This window comes from Chrysemys picta, chromosome 1, assembly GCF_011386835.1.
Source record: "Chrysemys picta bellii isolate R12L10 chromosome 1, ASM1138683v2, whole genome shotgun sequence".
Taxonomy (NCBI): Eukaryota; Metazoa; Chordata; order Testudines; family Emydidae; genus Chrysemys; species Chrysemys picta.
In genome coordinates, this window is record NC_088791.1 from 144,922,241 (window position 1) to 144,942,579 (window position 20,339).

At 50.9% G+C, this 20,339-nt stretch overlaps 1 protein-coding gene across 1 annotated transcript in view; it reads left to right on the forward strand.

Annotated features, from left to right (window-relative positions):
• Window positions 1-20,339, forward strand: part of LOC135981817 (cystatin-A-like) — a 141,967-nt gene that overhangs the window by 106,559 nt on the left and 15,069 nt on the right.

The window sequence follows — 20,339 nt, forward strand, 5'->3', positions numbered from 1 at the left end:
CCAACATGTTTGCAAATACAGATGTTTACCAGAACCTAAGAACCAAAATCTCAGCTGAACTGAGCACAAAAGTTGCAGGAGAAACATATGTCAAGAAAACTCAGCTGTTTCTGGAAATCCTTCCAACCATGAAACACGAGAAAACCAAAAAAGTGTTCAAAACCTTCAACACAATGCTCGGCGAGAAATGGGAGATGACCGTGGCCCATAATCTGAACCCCAAAGTCTTTGGTACTTAAGATTCTTTTTGGAATGTCATCCAGCTGTTGCACCCCTTCCTCAAGGTGAATTTTGCAGCAGACTACGACCGTTATGCCAGAGTGTTTCAACCATTTGCCACTAAAGATGAAACTTCCAATCTGAAAGGGGAATCTACTACTTACATGAATTTGCCTAATCCTGACCATGTGAAACTGGATGTGCTGGCTTTTTGAAACAGTCATCAAGACACACTTCAGCAAAATGGCACAGCGAGCTTTCACTGTACCCCCTAATCTATTGATGCAGAGCGCTTATTTGCAATGTTGGACTGCCTGCAAGACAGGAAGAGGCTCAACAAGATTGAGGATACTTTGAAGCACATTATGTGAGCGTACCAAACCAGGATTTCTGGAAAAACTATTGGCTCTGAGAGAGACAAAAAATACCTTTGTACAGAAAACAAGTTTCAATTATACTGTAGTAAAATGTGTATATTACAAAAGGCTTTTTGTTTTCATTTTCTCCTCATTTTTCCTGATTTTTAATTTTTTTTAGTTTTTAAACATGATTTCATCTAAGTTTTAAGAGTAACTCAAAGCCAACATCCAGCTCAAAATTACAAAAAAAACCCGAAACCCCCAAATAAAGCGATGCAACTACATGCAGAATTTTATCTCATCGCATACATCCCCACAGACCCACTCACCAGGGAGCCTATACCTACCACAAGCAAATTAACTGTTACCAACCACATTCACCAAGGTGACCCCAGGCAATCCCTGTGCGGTGAGCTTGTATTTCCTAAATTTGGTGGATTTGATTTAGATCTCAATGCTAAATGAGTATACAGCTGTTCTCTATGTAAGGTATTCCAAGGAGCCTGGCTAGATAAAAGCACAAGCATTGTAGACCTGTGCCTAGAGCCCCAGCTCCTGGAGTCACATGATGAGGTCAGAATCTCAGCTTTCACTTAAAAAATGTAAATTTCTAGCAAATTAAAACTTTGAAATTGTGGCCCAAGTGTAACCGATGCAGTGGTGTCTGCCTGGCTCTGCAGACAGCCTGAAACAATATCTCTGAGAGGTGTGAACTGCCCCACTCAGCCCCACGGGATTTTCTCTCCAATAGACATCACTCTGGGGTTCCCTGCCAACTCTGAGAACTCTGTGTGGGGCAGAGGAGTGCAGCAGGCCTGGTCACCTCTCAGATATGCCTCACCTGCAAAGATAAATACTGGGTGAGGGCTCTGCTACCACTCTTGACTCTCCATTTGGGAAGAAGGGATCCCCATCTCTGCTGCTGCTATGGGTGGTTGCCTGGCTACCAGTCCTGCCATGGATGAAGGGGCCCCAGGTAGCTGCCCCTCCAGAGTGCAGGTGGCCCCCTTGCCACTAGTGTTATGATAAATAAATTTCCAGTAGTGGGCGCTATGTTGTGATTATGCACAGGGTAATTTCTATGTATTTGGAGAACTCTGCTTCCAGGAAGTGTTTGGTGAGAGAGAACAGAGTGTGTGGAGGAAGGAATAAAGCCCGGATGTTGACTCTCTCTTCTGATGCTTGAACACTGAACATGGCATCAGAAGTGGATCAGTGCCTGCAGGAACATGAAACCAGAAACAAAGAATATTAATACAAAACCCAACCCCACATCCAACCATACAATAATGACAAAGAGAAAACAGTAATCCTGGCAGCATACCAGATCCCTGACCCCGAGCAGAGGGACATGAAAGAGGACATGTTTAGCAGCTGGGCTTTCTTTAGAACAGAATGGCAAAAGTGTGAAAATTGCAATGGGGAGCAATGAAAAGGAAAGCAAAATAAAAGTAGCCACCCTGTATGCAGGCTGGCTCCAGCAAAACAAGCAGGTGATTGGGGCGGCACATTTCTAGGGGCGGCATTCTGGTGCCGGCCATCATAGGCGCCGACTCTGGGGCATGGGGAAAAGGTGCCCCCGCTGCCCCAGCTCATCGCCCCAGCTTGCGTCCACCTGCTCCTCTGAGCACACCGCTGCCTTTCTGCTTCTCCCCCTCCCTCCCAGGCTTGCCGCGCGGGAAACAGCTGTTTCGGAAGGAGGGAGGGAGGGGAAGCCGAGCGGCGGGCGCTCGGGGGAGGCGGCGGTGGTGAAGTGGAGGTGAGCTGGAGAGGGGAATGGTTCCTCTACCCCCTGTTACTTTGTGCGCCCCCCTTGCCTGAGAGGGAAGGGGGAGAAGCGGAGCGGCAGTGCGCCCGGGGGAGCAGGCGGAGCAGAGGTGAGCTAGGGCGGGAGGTCGTGGGGGGCCGCAGGAAGCAATGGTGCGGGGGAAATGCGCCACACCCGGGGGAGGAGGCGGGGCTGGGGATTTGGGGAAGGGATTCGGAAGGGGTGGAGTTGGGGCAGGGCCGGGGGTAGAGGGGCACAAAAAAAAGGGGGGGGGGGGCAAAAAATTTTTTGCTTGGGGCAGCAAAAATCCTAGAGTCGGCCCTGCCTGTATGCTCCAAGAGCACATGGTCATGTCAACGACAGACCTAGAGGATCCATGTAAATACCTAGAAGCACTCTGTCACTGTGGTGGTACCTCTCTGGAGGTGTTGAGTGAATTTTCCTACTCACTCTTCACTGTTGTCCATTCTTGGAGGGCTGCGGTCACCCTTTCCCATGGAATAACATACAATTCCTGATGCATAAACTTAATGCAGTAACATCTCCAAAAGATATTGCAGGAATTGCTATATCTGTCAGCTGCTACAAAAGCACTTTCCACTCACAAAAATATCATATACGAAAAGTGTATTTTTAACAAGCTGTAATCGGAAATCAGATAAATTATGATAAATCCTCATTCATTTAATATAGCAGTGGATTACATGCAAACCGGAAAAACCTACACCCACTATGAACACAAGACAAAAATACAGATGTGGAGGATGGTGAAATACACACTCTTGAGACCTGATAAGCAGGACACAAAGAAACACAAGCCAAAGAGTGACTAATAGATATCGGAACAGATTCTCAAAACACCCCCACACAAGGAGCTCTAAGTGCAAGGCAGTCTCTTGTCATAAGAAAGGTTTGCATTCGCTCCAACATCAACTCAGTTGCAAGGTATACGTGAGACCTGTTTAGAACTAAGGAGTGAAAGACCAGAATTCCCAAAACCAGAGAAATCTTTCTTGGCAGCTAAGGTATTTAAGAGTTAATTAATTAAAAAAATAAGAGTTACTGTTTATCTATGATGGTATAGCCTGTGTGGGTATATAACAGAGTGTTAAGTATTCAGGAAGGTTATGGTATTGATGATTAAATTTGCTGTCTCCAATAAACATGACAAAAGGGATGTTTTGATAAATAGCTTCCCAGTAAAGAGAGCTACAGTATGATTCTGTATAGGAATGTACAGGAATTCAGGAAGTGCTTGCTGAGCGAGAACAACGTCGGTGGAGGAAAGAATAAAGGCTAAATATTGCTCTGTCTGGGCTCGCTTTCTCTTTTATGCTTAAACACTGAACAACTGGAAATCCAGTGGGGGGTGAGGCCAGGGTGTAGGGCTGGGGCAGTATGGAGCCCTGTGCTGTGCTGTGCCTAAATTCCTGGATTGTCTTAATCTGCCCTGCCAAGGAGTGATAGTTAGAAGTTGATGTTATTAAAGCCATAGAGAGCCTAGGCAAATGGACCACTTCTCTTCATGTTACATAGCAGTAGCCCGCCAGGTTGCCACACATCAGGGTAAGCCTCCATGAGTCAGGGAAACAGAGTGTAAGTGGGGTCGGCCAAAATAACAGTGGGCACAGACATCTCACTGATATTCATATAGTGTGGCAGGAACAAAATACCTGCTTTCCCACTCGGACAGCAAATCTACTCTACTGCGCTATATCGGTGCAGCTGTGTCACTGCAGTGCGTGTGGTGTAGACATGCTATGCCAATGGCAGAGTGCTCTTCTGTCGCAAGAGGTGGAAGTATGCTTAATTGTTTTGGGATGGGTGGATGTTGGTGCTGTGCGTTTGTGTGTGTTGAGGGGGATAAAAAGTGTAATCAACTTTTTACATAAAAATAGTTTAAACTAAGCCTTTATTTTGTCTGCATGGAATGTATTAGCCAATTTTACATTGTTAGATTTCTTTTAAGTTAGGCTGTCTGTATATGCATGCTTGGTATAAAATAATGCTGAACAACAAGTATGAATGTGTGTGTGAATGGACGACTTATCTATAAAATATGTAGTGAGGTGGAGTGGCCTCCCTCCAAGGCTGAAAGGGAGGAACCACTCCCTGCCCTCTGGTGGGCAGAGCCAGGTCAGGCCCACCCCTTGTGCTGGAAGCAGAGGGGCAGAACAGGAAGTATAAGAGGCAGGACCTCCAGCTCAGTTGAGCCAGAGCGAGGGAAGGAGCCAGACGCCTCTGCCTTGGTACTGGTCCCTACACTTAGGACCAAGCTGTGCCAACCTCTGTCCCAAAAGCAGGGCCCTGAGGAAGGGGAGCTGCTAAGACTTCCATCGAGTACCCTGAGGAGTTGCTGGGACTGCCAGCTGCCGAGTACCCGAAGGAGACTGAGGACCTAGGAGCAACGAAGCCCTAAGAACAAGTAAGGGTAGGAAGTAGCCAAGGGAAACCAGACGTTAGTCCAGCTGTGTTGGCGATTCCCCACCACTGATAGGGCCCAGGTCCCTCTACCCCCTGCTGTCAACCCTACACCTGGGGTGGCTGCCTAACCACCTTAGGCCGGACGGCCTCTGTCTGATGTCTGCCCCAGCCAGAGAGCTGCCATCAGGAGTGGCTCCAGGCACCAGTGCACCAAGCACGTGCCTGGGGCAGCAAGCCACGGGGGGGCGGCGTGCCAGTCGCCGTGAGGGCAGCAGTCAGGCTGCCTTCGGCGGCATGCCTGCAGGAGGTCCGCCGGTCCCGCGGTTTTGGAGGCAATTCGGCGGCAGGTACGCCGAAGGCGCAGGACCGGCGGACCTCCCGCAGGTATGCCACCGAAAGCCGCCTGACTGCCATGCTTGGGGTGGCAAAATACATAGAGCTGCCCCTGGCTGCCATAGACTGCTACTGCTCTGCCCCACCCAGAGGGCTTTAGTCTGACTGTGTTTGCTGTCTGCCCCAGCCAGGGAGCTGGGCTAAAGACTACCAATTGCCCTGCCTTGCCCCAAGGGGCCAGGGCCCAACACTCTTTGCTGACACTTACCATGCTAATCCCCCGTCCTTTGGGTTCATCTGCTAAGTGGCGCAGCGAGGCGGCGTGGCCTCCCTCCATGGCTGAGAAGGAGGAACCTCTCTAAGCCACTACTAATAATATACAACTATTTTGAATGTGTGTTTCCAATGGTTTCTCTATAAAATAGGACACAAGTTGGCTCAAATACATGCTGAATTGTTTGGGAAATAGGGCAGAATGGGGGGGTGGACAGGTGTTGTGTTTGTGTGTTGTATGTTTTGCTAAAATAGTCTTTTAAATTTATCTGTCCTTCAAAAACTAAAATTAAGAGGCCTCTGATACCGTGTAAGCCAATAGGTGCTAAATTCCAATAAATATAAAAGGCTGTGAAGAAATACATTACTTTGAGTAAACGAAATAAGGGAAATTGTTCTAAAGATTAGGAACCTCTTTCATTGGGGTCTATCTAACAGTTAGACCAGTGGTTTTCAAACTTTTGTACTGGTGACCCCTTTCACATAGCAATCCTCTGAGTGAGATTCCCCCCCCCCCTTATAAACTATAAACACATTTTTATATATTTAACACCATTATAAATGCTGGGAGGCAAAGCGGGGTTTGGGGTGGAGGCTGACAGCTCGTGACCCCTCATGTAATAACCTCGCAACCCCCTGAGGGGTCCCGACCCCCAGTTTGAGAACCCCTGATTTAGACAAATGCTAAAGGAATTATGCAGAAAAAGAACACTTTATTCCTGGTTCAAAATTGAAAACAAAGACATTGCTAAATGTCCATAGGTTTTGTAAAAAGTTTGAAAGAGACGTTTACCTACATCCTTCTTTTGAAGACTGGGTCATATTTCTTCAAATAAAGACTACAACACAGGGAAAAAAAGGATGGGGTGGTGGAGGAGGAGAGGTAAGGAGGCGGCATATACCAGCATTCTTAACTCTGTCCTTTAAACAGATAGAAAATCTTTCCACTTTGTAATAAACAATAGAGAAATAAAATAATTAAAATAAAAGGCCTGCTGCCTTTGCACATTTAAGGATACTGAGAAAAATCACATTTTAAGTTAAACATGAATTGTTGCAATGAAAGTGAGGGAGAATGTGTGGTGGTTTTAAGGCTAATGTTCAGATATAATTTGGCATAGCTCAGTGCTTACAATCACTTCCCTAAGCACAAGAACAGTCGCCCACCCACTGCATATGTTTAAACTGGTGGTAAGTCCAGAAATTACCATCTCAGGCTGAACCAGTTACCATAACTATGGGAGTTGGGTGTTATTTGTTTTCTGCTTTTCCTCTGTCCACAGAGCACTTTACACATAGTGATATTTAACTATACTATTAACAATATTGCATTTTGTTTTGTTTTGTTTCTTTCTTCCCATCTCTCCCCTCCTCAACTCTGATGATGGTAAACTCCACATATATAGTCATATAGTCATGTGATTTGTATAATATAAGAGGTCTGACTATTCTCTGATCACATTTGCTGTAGATCTTACTTGTCAAAGTTTCCCAACATGTCATTAGCTGGAAGCTGGTCAAAGACCTTCCCTGCGACCCCACAAATCCAAGAAATTGCTGACAAGGTGAGTGGCATGCAATGAAAGATGGACAACAGAAACAAATATTACAAAAGTGTATGTCTTTAAAGCAAATTCCAGAGTGACTAGGGAATGAAACTAAATCTTACTTTAAAGTCTAGCATCCAGCACTGAAAATGGAAGCCTCTTGATTGATTGGAAGCATGTAATATGTGGCATGGAAAAATTGCTTAGGAAACGACTGCACTGACTCTAGTCCAGGAAATTCTTAGATTCGTATATGCCAAGGCCAGAAGGGACCATGTAGTTTGGCATCCTGTATAACACAGGCATTGAACTTTTTAATCTTTTCATCCATTTAATGGGGCCATGTTAATTTTGTATCGCTCTAGTTTTTTAATCAAAATGTCATGTGGTACCAAGTATAATGCCATACAGAATTCTATTACATCAACAGTATTACCTTTTATCAACCAAATTTGTAATCTCATTAAAAAGATATAAAGTTAATCTGACAGGATCTATTTTCCATAAAGTCATGTTGATTGGCATTAAGTATATTATCCTCTTTTAATTGAGTCCCATATCAGGTGCTCCAATATTTTGCCTGAGAGTGATGTCAAACTGGCAGGCCTATAGACTCATAGAATATGAGGGTTGGACGGGACCTCAGGAGGTCATCTAATCCAACCTGCTGCTCAAAGCAGGACCAATCCCCAGCTATTTTTTTTTTGCCCCAGTTCCCTATATTGCTTCCTTAAAGATTGAACTCACAACCCTAGGTTTAGTAGACTAATGCACAAACCACTGAGCTAGCCCTCCCCTCCAAAGTTATCTTGGTTATCCCATTTATCCTTTTGAAATACTGGCACAACTAGTTTTCTTCCAGTCTTCTCGGAGCTCTAGAGACATTGAGAGCTGTGATGCAGATAGCAATATATGAACGACAGCAAGGTCTAGTGGCCAATACAGTCACCTGAGGCTGAGTCTACACTGCCTAATCAACTACCAGTGCAGTTCCACTGATAGTAGCTGTCAGGGTTCCCTCCCCACTCTGAACTCTGGGGTACAGATTTGGGGACCTGAATGAAAGAAGCCCTAAACTTATTTCTACCAGCTTGGGATAAAAATTTCCCCAAGGGACAAATCCTTCCTTGTCCTTGGCTGAGTATTGCTGCCACCACCAAGACAAAGATTCAGGAAAAGGACCACTTGGAGTTCCTGTTTCCCCAAAATATCCCCCCAAGCCCCTTCACCCCCTTTCCTGGGGAGACTTGAGAATAATCTACCAACCAGATAGGTAAACAAGGTGAGCACAGATCAGACCCTTGGGTTTTTAGGACACTAAAAACCAATCAGATTCTTAAAAAACAGAACTTTATTATGAAGGAAAAAAAAAAGTAAAAGAAGCACCTCTGTAAAATCAGGATGGAAGGTAATTTTACAGGGTAATAAGATTTAAAACACAGAGGGTTCCCCTCTAGGCAAAACTTCAAAGTTACAAAAACAGGGATAAACCTAACCTAAACTAAAACAAAAGATAATCTAACGCATTTCCTGGCTATTACTTACTATTTCTGTAATATTAGATGTATCATTTCAGTAGGAGCTGGATTACTTGCTTGGCCTCTCTCTTGGTCTTGGAGAGAGCACCCACAGAGAGCACAAAGGAAAAACCTTCCCCCTTAGATCTGATAAAAATCAGTAACATTTAAGTGAAGTTGCAGAGCTTATACAAGCCCTTCTAATTTGTTCCTCTAATCTGAATTGGATTGCCTATTATAATGGGCACTGTGACAGGGTAGTAGCTCACCACTGCGGCGCCTCCTCCTGGTCGTCTCGGGGAATTAGTTCGAACCAGTAGAGCGCCCCCTTCGGGTGGCGTCCCGCCTGTCGTCTCGCCTTTGTTAGGTGCGCGGACTTGCATTGCTCCCAACGTACGGCGTCCTCTTCTGGAACACTGTCCTCCGACAGTGTCCCTTTGTCATCATATCGCCACCGACCCCAGGAAGAGGGTGACGGACAACCACCAACCGTTACCCAAGAAAATGTGGGATACAGTCCGGTGGGAGGTAGAGACGATGTTGGAGATGGGAGTGGTGGAGGAATCGATGAGCGAGTGGCAAAGCCCTATCGTCTTAGTCCCAAAACCAGATGGGACGACCCGGTTTTGCATCGACTTCAGAAAGGTCAACGCTATCTCTTGTTTCGATGCATATCCAATGCTGAGAGTGGATGAACTGTTGGAGCGCCTCGGGGGAGCCAGGTATCTGTCAACCATAGACCTAACTAAAGGATACCGGCAGATCCCACTTACGCCCAACTCCAGTGAGAAGACGGCCTTCCCCACGCCTTTCGGCCTCTTCCAGTTCGTAACCATGCCATTCGGGTTACACGGAGCGGCGGCTACGTTCCAGCGCTTGATGAACAAGGTCCTCCAACCCCACGACCAATATGCGGCGGCCTACATAGACGATATTGTGGTTTACAGCCTCGACTGGGAGAGCCACCTACACCACCTGGCAGAGGTGTTACAGGCCCTCAGAGCGGCCAGCCTAACGGCTAACCCGGCGAAATGTCACTTAGGCCAAGAAGAAGTGACCTATCTGGGATACACGGTAGGAGGGGGGAAACTAACACCCCTGATAAGCAAGGTACAAGCCCTCAAAGACGTACCCGTCCCAATGACGAAGAAGCAAGTACGTCAGTTTTGGGGATTAGCTGGGTACTATCGCCGTTTTGTGCCGGATTTTGCATCTATAGCCGCCCCCTTGTCAGACCTGACAAAGGACTCCCGACCTCGACAGGTACAGTGGTCTGAACAATGTGAGAGAGCCTTTACCACACTAAAGGAACGGCTCACTCAAGAACCTGTCCTATGACACCCCGACTTCACGAAGGAGTTTATACTACAAACAGACGCTTCTGAAGTCGGCTTGGGCGCAGTGCTCTCCCAAGAAGTAGACGGGGAAGAACATCCAGTACTGTACCTAAGTCGTAAGCTGTTCCCCCGGGAAAGGTGTTTTTCAAAGATAGAGAAAGAGGCCCTGGTGGTACGGTGGGCTATCGACGCCCTACGTTACTACCTGCTGGGGAACAGTTTTAAATTGATCACAGACCACGCCCCGTTGCGATGGATCCACAGCATGAAGGACACGAACGCTAGAATTATGCGGTGGTACCTCGCCCTCCAGCCTTACGACTTCCAGGTGCTCCACCACCCGGGTAAGGCCCATACTAATGCCGATTTCTTCTCCAGACTACGGGAGGAGGGTGAAGAAACGGACCAAGGAGGGGGATCCTTAGTGCAGGGGGAGGTTTGCGAGGGGGCAGCCAAGCCCCAACCCAACTGCCGGGACCCCAGACAGGTAGCCCTGATGGCAGAGGATTCGTCCCGCTGGTACGGGTTATGTCCCAAATGCACAGAGAGTGCGAAAGGAGGGAGCGTACCCCAGCCTAGGCAGGCAGCCGTGGAAGAAGAACCTATGCAGGAAGCCCCAGTGGAGGACCAGCCCGCACTCCCGGAGCCGCCAAGAGCCGCGACTTCCCCAAGTCGAGGGGGAGCCTCACTGTGGGAGGGACCAACAGAGGCAGTGGACCACGAGACCCGTGGAGAATCAGGAGACCCGCGGGACACTCCAGCAGCCGAACTGCTAGGAAGCAGTCTAAGAGAATTGACGGACTGGTACGTTGGACCCGGTAAGCCTCAGCGTGTTTCGGTAGGACCCCCCGCTGAGACGGTGACTAGGCTGGATTGCCCTGGGACAAGGGCTAATTTCCTAGACTTAGGCCAGCAGGCCATATCGCCCGGTGAAGAGGGCTAATTTCCTAGACTATGAGCCGGTAAGCAGGGCCAGCGTGAGACGAAGGCTAAAGTTCCGAGCTCTAGGCCATTAGGCCGGTTAGGACACCCCCCACCTCCTCCCGGAAGGGTTCTTAAGGGGGAGGGTGTGTGGTGGGGCGGTTGCCCCACGTCCAGAGAGGGTGGGCTGCGGCAGACCTAGGCGCCTGCGTGGACGCACGGCCAATCAGAGAAGGGCTTACAGGGAGCCAATCAGGGCCCGGCTCAGCCATATAAAAGACTGCTCAGTGAGAGCAGTCAGTCTGTCCCAGGCCTTCAGAGGGGAAGGTCTGTCTCCAGAGCTGGGAGGCCAGCACCGCAGACAGCGCAGTGCAGGCCAGCTTGAGAGAGTGGGAGAAGGCCCTTCTCCATAGCCTGCCAGGTGGCAGGTCTGAAAGGAGGAGGCCTAACACAGAGAAGGGCCGTTGGGGAAGCGGTCCAGAGGGGTAGTCAGAGGAGGAAGGAGAAGGAGGACAGCGAGACTGTCGCCAGAGGGCCTCTGGACCGGGACTCAGAGTAGTGGGCGGGCCGATAAAACATCTGAAAACTCCTCCACAATCTGTTGTAGTTGCCCTCTCTGTCTGGGGTCGAGGCCTGGCCCCAACGCGGCCGGTCCAGGGTCGGGAAGATCTCCTGCTAGGGGTCCAAGTTCTGACTCTGGGGTGGACGGGCCAATGAATAGGGCTTCCCGGGTTTTCCAGGCCTTTAGAGGATTAACATGATAAATACGAGTCTCTTTACGTCGCCCAGGTAGTCTGACCTCGTAATCGACCGGTCCCACTTGTCGGGTTACTTCATAGGGGCCCTGCCATTTGGCTAGGAGTTTCGACTCCGCAGAAGGCAGTAAGAGTAGCACCCGATCGCCTGGGCTGAATTTCCTCCCTCTAGTCCCGCGATTATAGAGGCGCTCCTGTTATGCCTGGGCCCGTTCCAGGTTTTCCCGGGCGAAGGCCCCTAATGTTTGGAGTCACTCCCGGAGTTGTAGCACATATTGTGTAGTTCCAAGGACCCGCGTTTCCTGGGCTTCCCACTCCTCCTTCAGGAGGTCCAGTATTCCCCTGGGCTGCCTGCCGTATAAGAGCTCGAAGGGCCGGCAGCAAGGTGTCCCAATGCGAGGGGTCCTCCTCTACAAACTTCCGTAGCATGGCTTTTAGTGTACCGTTAAACCGTTCTACCAGGCCATCGGTCTGAGGATGGTACACCAATGTCCGGAGGGTCCGTATACGGAGGAGGCGACATAGCTCGGCTATTAATTTGGAGGACACGTTGGTGCCCTGATCCGTCAATATTTCCCCGGGTATCCCAACCCGGGAGAAGATTTTTACCAACTCGTTTGCGATGGTCGGTGCCGTCGCTGTCTTTAGGGGAACGGCTTCGGGATAGCGCGTTGCATAATCCATGACTACTAGTATAAAGCGGTTCCCTGTCTTACTTCGTTCAAGGGGGCCAACGAGGTCCATCCGAATCCGCTCAAAGGGTACCACCACAACCGGCATGGGTACCAGGGGTGCACGGGTTACCCCTTTCGGTCCGGCTCGCTGGCATTCTGGGCACAAGGCGCAAAATTCTGCCACTTCTCGGTGGATGCCTGGCCAGAAGAACCGGCGAGCCACCCTCTGTAGGGTCTTCTCGCGCCCCAGATGTTCTGCCCAAGGATTCGCGTGGACTAAGTGGAGGAGTCCGGCTCGCAGTCTCCGGGGGACCAACAGCTGTCGGAACATCTCCTGGGTCTGGGGTTCCTGCGCTATTCGGTACAGGCGGTCCTGCCATACCTCAAAGCGGGGGCCCTGCGGAGTCCGTAGCGTCACGTCCCCCTCAATGGCAGGGTTGGTGGCTTGTTCCCAGGCTCGGCTTAGGGTTGGGTCTTCCCGTTGCTCCTGTAAGAAGTCCCCGTCATGCTCTAACTCTACTTGGGCGTCCTCCACCTAACGGGGTCTGTCTCCAAGATGACTCACGGGGGTCTCTGCAGTCGAGGAGGTCCCCTCGCCGGGGTCACCCCTTGGCCTGCGCCTGAGCAGCCCTGTTCTCGGTACTATAGTCCTGTCTGGTCGGGGCTTGGGCGGCTGATATCTCAGGAGGACCTCTCCGAAGCCGGGCCAATCCCGTCCCAACACCACCGGGTAGGCCAGCCTGGGGGCCACTCCTACCCAGAGACCCTCCTCTCGGCAGCCTACTCCCATCTTAACCCAGGCTGTGGGATACTGTCGGATGTCTCCATGCACACACTGTAGGTAGATCGGGGGCCTTGGAAGATTAAGATTCGGGACCAGCCCCTCTCGTATGAGGGTCTGACTACACTCCGAGTCTACGAGGGTGTTTGTGGGATTCCCTTCGACCCGGACAGGGACTATCAACTTTCCTACCCCTCCCTTCCGAGCCCTTTGTCCGGCCACCCAGGCTTGCCCGTAGCTGCAGTCCATAAAAGGGCAATCTCACCAGAAATGTCCTTCTTGACCGCAGCCCCAGCACCTCTCTCGGGTCTCGGCCGGGCTTGGGACTCTTCCGAGGGGGCCTGTTCACTCCGGGGGCTGTTGCTCCCTCCGAGTCGTCATCTGTAGTAACTTGGGTCAGAGTTCGGGGTTGGGGGGCCTCGGATGTCCATGGCTGTTGCCTGCCAGTGGTTCGGAGGATCCCGCCCCACGAAAGTTCCCCTTCTCTGTCCCACCCTTGCGACCAAGGTTCCCTACCGCTCTGGGTGGCGCCTCCGCCCCTTCGGCCGATAAGTAGTCCTCCATTAAGGCCACCGCTGCGGACAGGGTGGCCGGTCGATGCCGTTGCACCCAGGCCCTCCCTCCCGGGGGTAGGATATGGGTGAACTGCTCTAAGGCTACCATCTCCGCCACCTGGGGCCCCGTCAGGCCTTCTGGGTTCAACCACCTCCAGCAGTGGTCTCAGATACGTTGGGCCACGGCACGGGGTTGGGCCCCCGGAGGGTATTGTTCCTTGCGGAGGCGTTGTCGGTCGGTCTCCGGGCTAATACCGGTATGGTCCAGGATGGCCGCCTTCACTCGGGCGTACTCGAGTGCTTCCCGGGGGTCGAGGCTACGATATGCGGCCTGAGCCTGCCCCGTCAAATAGGGGGCTAGCAGTGTGGCCCAATGTTCTGAGGGCCACCGGGCAGCAGTCGCCACCCGTTCAAATGTCACCAGAAATGCCCCTGGGTCATCCTCAGGCCCCATCTTTGTGAGGCGCACCGGCAGTACCCCCGGGGTATCCCCCAGTCTGGTTCCCATGGGTGCGGCAGGGGTGCCTCCCGCCAGGCGTAATAGTGCGGCCATCTGTTGCACCAAATGTTCCTGCTGCACCTGCTGCTGGGTGGCCAACTCCCGGAGGAGCTGCTGCTGATGTTCTTGGTGCTGAGTCATCAGCAGCTGCCGTTGGGTAGTCATTTGCTGCAGCAGCTGCACCTGCTGCTGGTGCTGCTGGGCCGACTGCTCCTGTTGCTTTTCTAGCATCCATTTTAATAGCTTCTCAGCCTCCATGTTGGGGTTCAGCGGGGTACTACCGATTCAACCCCCACACTCTGGACCCCTTTGGCGGGTCGGGGTCTGTACCCACAATCTGGGTCGACCGCCTGCCTGCACAAGTCACTGCTCTGGGCAATAGTCCACAGTATTGGCGCTGGCCCCTCGTATCAGGGCCGGACTGCTATACCTGCATTCTCCACCACGTGTGACAGGGTAGTAGCTCACCACTGCGGCGCCTCCTCCTGGTCATCTCGGGGAATTAGTTCGAACCAGTAGAGCGCCCCCTTCGGGTGGCGTCCCACCTGTCGTCTCGCCTTTGTTAGGTGCGCGGACTTGCATTGCTCCCAACGTACGGCGTCCTCTTCTGGAACACTGTCCTCCGACAGTGTCCCTTTGTCCATTCACACCCCCTTCCGGGGGGGGTGGTTAATCAACAGCCCCACACCTTCAAACCCAATCCTTGCAGTCCCGGGTCTGGCGTGGTTCTGGCCGGCCACTCCCTGTGGCCTATGGCTGTGCGTAGGGCACCACAGCACACAAAAGGGGAAAAAGGGGGGAGGGGACTCAGGCCCGCCCACTACTCTGAGTCCCGGTCCAGAGGCCCTCTGGCGACAGTCTCGCTGTCCTCCTTCTCCTTCCTCCTCTGACTACCCCTCTGGACCGCTTCCCCAACGGCCCTTCTCTGTGTTAGGCCTCCTCCTTTCAGACCTGCCACCTGGCAGGCTATGGAGAAGGGCCTTCTCCCACTCTCTCAAGCTGGCCTGCACTGCGCTGTCTGCGGTGCTGGCCTCCCAGCTCTGGAGACAGACCTTCCCCTCTGAAGGCCTGGGACAGACTGACTGCTCTCACTGAGCAGTCTTTTATATGGCTGAGCCGGACCCTGATTGGCTGGCCCCAATCTGTCCTCTGATTGGCTCCCTGTAAGCCCTTCTCTGATTGGCTGCGCGTCCACGCAGGCGCCTAGGCCTGCCGCAGCCCACCCTCTCCGGGCGTGGGGCAGCCACCCCACCACAGGCACCTTATTGGTCCTTTTGGTCACGTGCCAACCAGGTTATTTGAGCTTCTTAACCCTTTACAGGTAAAGGAGGGATTTTATGGTACCCTTAGCTGTATGTTCATGACAGTAGCAGTGGTAGAACCACCTGTGCAGACAGGGTTCTAGGTGTCTTTACAAGTGTGTCATCAAATCCTGATCTGTACAGAACTGGCTGACAGGGTAGTAAAAATATCAGTGTTCTGCCTACACTGGTACTTGTGTACTTGGGCTAGTGGAGCTGCACCGGTGGTGAATTGGAGGTCCCATTTGCTAACGCGGAGCAAGCCAGGGAGTCAGGCTTTTGTTCCTGGTGCCAGGGCTGGTTCTAGGGTCTCATTACTGGGGAGGCAGGGGAGGGGAGTGGGTATTTCGGGGACCCTGTAAACAAATAACCTTCTAGGAGTCCAGGGGCTAATTGGATCCCTGGAAAATCTTGGCTTTTAAGAGTTTAAGAAAGTAGAAATTAGCTACTTTGTCAGTATTTTCCTGTGATTTATAACTTTGGCCTTTCTGACGATGATTTTGGGCCCTTTGAAGGTTATTTGGGCTGGAGGGAGGGTGTGAGGGGAAAATGTCCTGGGCCAGCCTGGCTCTGCTGTGGACTCACTGTGTGACCCTGGTCAAATCACTTCACCTCTTCGTGCTTCAATTTCCTCAGCTGTAAAATGGAGGGGAGCAGTGGGGGATAACACTTCCCTTCCTGACATGGGGACTGTTTAATTCATATTTGTAAGGCACATTGAGATTCTTCCAGGAAAGGCACTATAGAACTACAAAATATTACTGCTGTTGTGTGTATGCTCACTGTAGAAATGTAACAGATGGTCTCTGTCCAAAAAATCCGAGAATCCAAGTTTAAATGTGCACCCAGCATGTGTCAGAAATAAGGCTACAATACTTAGTTTTCAGTGGACACAAATATGGTGCAAAAGATGAATCTTCAAGTCAGATTCTGCTTTCATTCACACAGGGGTCAATTGATGTTTTTAATTTACTCCCCTGTTAAGTGAGAGCAGAATATAGCCTCTGGAGGGCAGATATGTACAATACCTGAATACTTTCAGGAAAGTGTCATGTACTTGGAATGATTTAAAGCAACAGTTCTCAACCAGAGGTCTGGGACTCGCTGTGGGACTGCAAGCAGGTTTCAGGAGGTCTGCCTAAATAAACCAGAGAGCAGGGCCGGCATTAGACTTGCTGGGGCCCAGGACAGAAAGCCAAAGCCCAAGCCCTGCCACCCGGGGCTGAAGCCGAAGCCTGAGCACCTTAGCTTTGCAGGGCCCCCTGTGGCCTGGGGTCCCAGGCAATTGCCCTGCTTGCCACCCCCTACCGCCGGCCCTGGCTCTTAATCTACTGGATTTGCAGAAAAACAGTTGTGGCACCCATGGGCTGTGGAATTTTTATAGCATATACCCTTCATGCACCTCTTTGTGGAAGGGAAAGTGGCTGCCAACAGAAAATGCTTCTAAAAGAGGCTCCAAAGCAGACAATTAAAATCACAGCAAATAGAAATGAGACTTTGCCAAAAGCTCTTCTGAGAGGAAAGGATTTTAACCCTGATTTCCTCATTAAGTACAAGGCACTTTTCATCTGGCAATCTGAAAGCACGAATCCCAAACAGACATGGGTGCCTCTCTCTTTGTACCTTTGTAGGTCTGGGCCCTATGCCCTGCTCCTCTTCTCTCCATTTTACTTCTGGCTAGATTAGATGGCTCCCCACTCTGCCTGCTGGCTTCTGGGAATTCCTTTCTTAGGCAATTAAGTCTCCCCATACAATACAGGGGGAACCTGGGTACCTAATTGAGGGGTAAGAATTCCATTAGTCAGCAGGTTGCCTAAGATCCCTGGTGAAATCTAGCCCCAGCAGCCCTATCAATTTTTGGGAGGTTTTCTTGTACCATTGTTGACCCCTGAGCATTACCTTCATTTCTGCCCTTATCCTAGCTGAGTCCAGAAACACAACCAACAATACATATGATCAGGAATGTATTACTTATTAAATCTCCTTGTCCTACATCTGTTAGGCATGAGCCAAGGGCTTCAAACTGTCCATTTGGGGACTTGGCAGCTGGCTGCTTGACCTCCCTCGAAGGGATGGGCCCTCTCAATAAATAACTGATGGGTAAATAGTGCTTGGAGGTTGGGAAGGTCATGAATGGCAGGGGTGGGGGACGACAGTTTATTTTTCTGACACAAGGACAGCTGGCGCTGAGGGGACACTTAATTTAACACTTCCAAAAAAGTGGAAAGTCTGGGTGTAGTGTGGTGAATCTGCTGAGAGCAGCAGAAAGGAAAGGTTCCATGGGAACTGGGAGAATAGTTAGTCAAAAGTGGGTGTATTGGGATTGTGGGAGGAGCGTCATGATTGCAGCATTTGGGGTGAGAATGGCAGCATGTGAAGCACTGGAACAGCTGCTCCAGAGTTGACACTCAAGCAGAAGATGCTGCATCAGTGTGGAAGAGCAATGCAGAGGGGCCCCCAATGAATCATACCACAGAACTGAACTCTGACCAATTACCTCTACTGCATGAATGGATTAAGATATTAAGTCCTGAGGACCCCAACCTTCTTTTGAATTGTCCCCCAAAGGTTAAACTGAGAACTACTCTTAGCTGTTTAGTGAGCCTAGGGAATGTGTCCTTTTCTGTCAACCTTAGTAAATTAGTATTTCATTTGTGCTGTGTGTCAGAGCTTTTTGGGACCCACTAGCTCTTGCAGTCCATGTGCCTCACAGCTGAAGTTTCTTTAATGCCTTCCTCTGAGACGGAGTACATATGTATCTGAGAAGGGCTGATGTACCATAGCACTCCAATGACCCCATCATGTGAGTGTCATCACAATAGTCTTAGGGAAAATTTTAAAAAGTCACTTGATTGTGACAGATATGACACTAACCTGCAATATGCTGGACAAACCGTATTGAATTAAATTAGTATTATAGGAGTTCATTGAATTAAAAATGCAAAACATTATGTATGACTGAGGGATTGTACATAATTCCATGGGGGAAGGGAACCACAGCCCTCTAGGAACTAAGAACAGTTTGGGGAGGTGAGGCAAATTCATTCAGATTATAACACCTTCAGAGAGGTACCACCACCTGGAGAGATATTTGCATTTACTGGTTCAAAGGATTTTTAGATAAATAGTTTAAACTGACTTGAGGCCTTTTTTCTGATACAGTAAATGGACAGAACCTTCTGTCTTATGGAAAGGTTGGAAGGACTTAACCTACCAGAGCCCTAGGTTGGAGCTGGGGTGACCTCTGGTAAATTTTCTGGCATGTGCGTAGGTTTTTATTGTGTTAATGTTTCCTATATACTGCTTTTACCTTAAGAATAAATGTGTTTGCTTAGAAAGATCTGTGTGATAACCTGTCACTGCTGGCACTCCGTGTTCAGAGCCTGCGCAGAGAAAGCAGCACAGACACTGTCCTGTTTAGGCAGTCTGGCTTGCTGGAGATATCACAGTGTAGATTAGGAAGCTGTGCAGCTTGAACTCCCTGGTCAGGAAGGAGAGAGACATGGGCCTTTGCACAAGACAGGTGATGGCTGAAAAGCTGGGGGCCTCCCCTTGGTGGACACAATGGAGGACTGCAGGTGCAGTTGCCCTGAACTGTGACAGTGGGTATTTAGCCTTTGAAAAGGTCATTGATAACGTCACTGTCAATTCAGTGACGAGTAGGGCCGGATTAACCTTTTGTGGGCCCGGCCCCAAACATATTTGTGGGCCCCCATGGAGGCAGTGGAGCATGGCGCAGGGGGTTCAGTCCTCAGAGCCAGGGGCAATGGGGCGGGGCATGGCATGGCAGGGGCAACCCCACTCCCCCCAGCCCACCGTGAGGGCACTATTTACAAATTGGCCGTTGCCCGCCCGGCCCTGTGGTGCCAGCATGCCCCTTCGCCTCGGGGGTGCCCCCATACCGTGCTACATAGCCCCCCTGCCCAATACCCGCCCCCAATTCCCTATCACCAAAGCCCCCCCAGACCCGCTATGCCCAGCACCGCCCCAGACCCTGCCACAAATGCACAGCGCCCTGCACAACACCACAACTGCCCAGCACCCCACACAGAACCCCCACTCCCTAGTGCCCCAACACGCAGAGATTTTCCCTGCCCCCTCACAGCCCAGCACCCATGCCCTGCCTCCTGGCCTCACTCACTGGCCCTGCTGGGAGGCGACTGTGTCTGCCGGGCTGAGCCGCCAGTGTCCTGGGGCGGGGAATCACTCCAGCCCCTCGGGAATGGTGCGATCAGGCAGGCCAGGGCCTGCCCCACCCGGGCTCCTTCAGGACCCTCTTGCCTGGAGGGGCCCAGCCAAGCCCCCCACACTGTTCTCCCCCCTCCACCACCCCAACTGGTCAAGACTGATCAGGCTTCTGCATCAGTCCCAGGTGGCTCAGCTCAAGGGAGACAGGCCCCACAGGTGGTGGGAAGCAGAGACTGCCTGGAGCCGGAGGTGCACAGGGGTCCAGCCAGGAGGCAGAGAGGACCCGACAGGTGAGGCTAGGGGGTGGAGAGGAGCCCTCAGCGAGCAGGCCAAGAGGAGCAAGTGGGCTGTCGGGGGTCTCAGGGCACAGTGCAAGAAGAGCAGAGCGGGGCCCCTTCTGAGCATGGGCCAGTGGCACCATTGTAAACCCAGCACTGCTGATGAGCCCCAAACTTCCCTTCCCTTCAGCTGTATGCTATCATGGGAAACACTCCTTGTTCTACATCATATTTTTGAAGTATTGAATAAATTTTAGAAATCCACAGTGTTTAAAGTTGTTCCCCTGCATAAACATGTGTACCCAAACCTGCCTCCAGCATGAAGGAGTCTTGCCTTTGCTAGCTGGGTGTTAGCTTCCTAACACAACCAGACTGTCAGCCACTCAGGCACTCTCCTCTGGGCTGTACCAGCCCTGCCTTTGCCCTGCAGATTGAACATAGGTGCACCCCAGCCACGGAGTCCCTTTGAAGTGTCCCTCTGTGGTATCCAGCTCCTGATCCCTGGACTCCACAGAAATCCCAGTTCCTCCATTCCCAAAGGAACAGTGGACCGCAGGTTTACCTTAGATCACTGTTCCTGTAGCACATCCAGCACTTCAGTTCACTTAAAG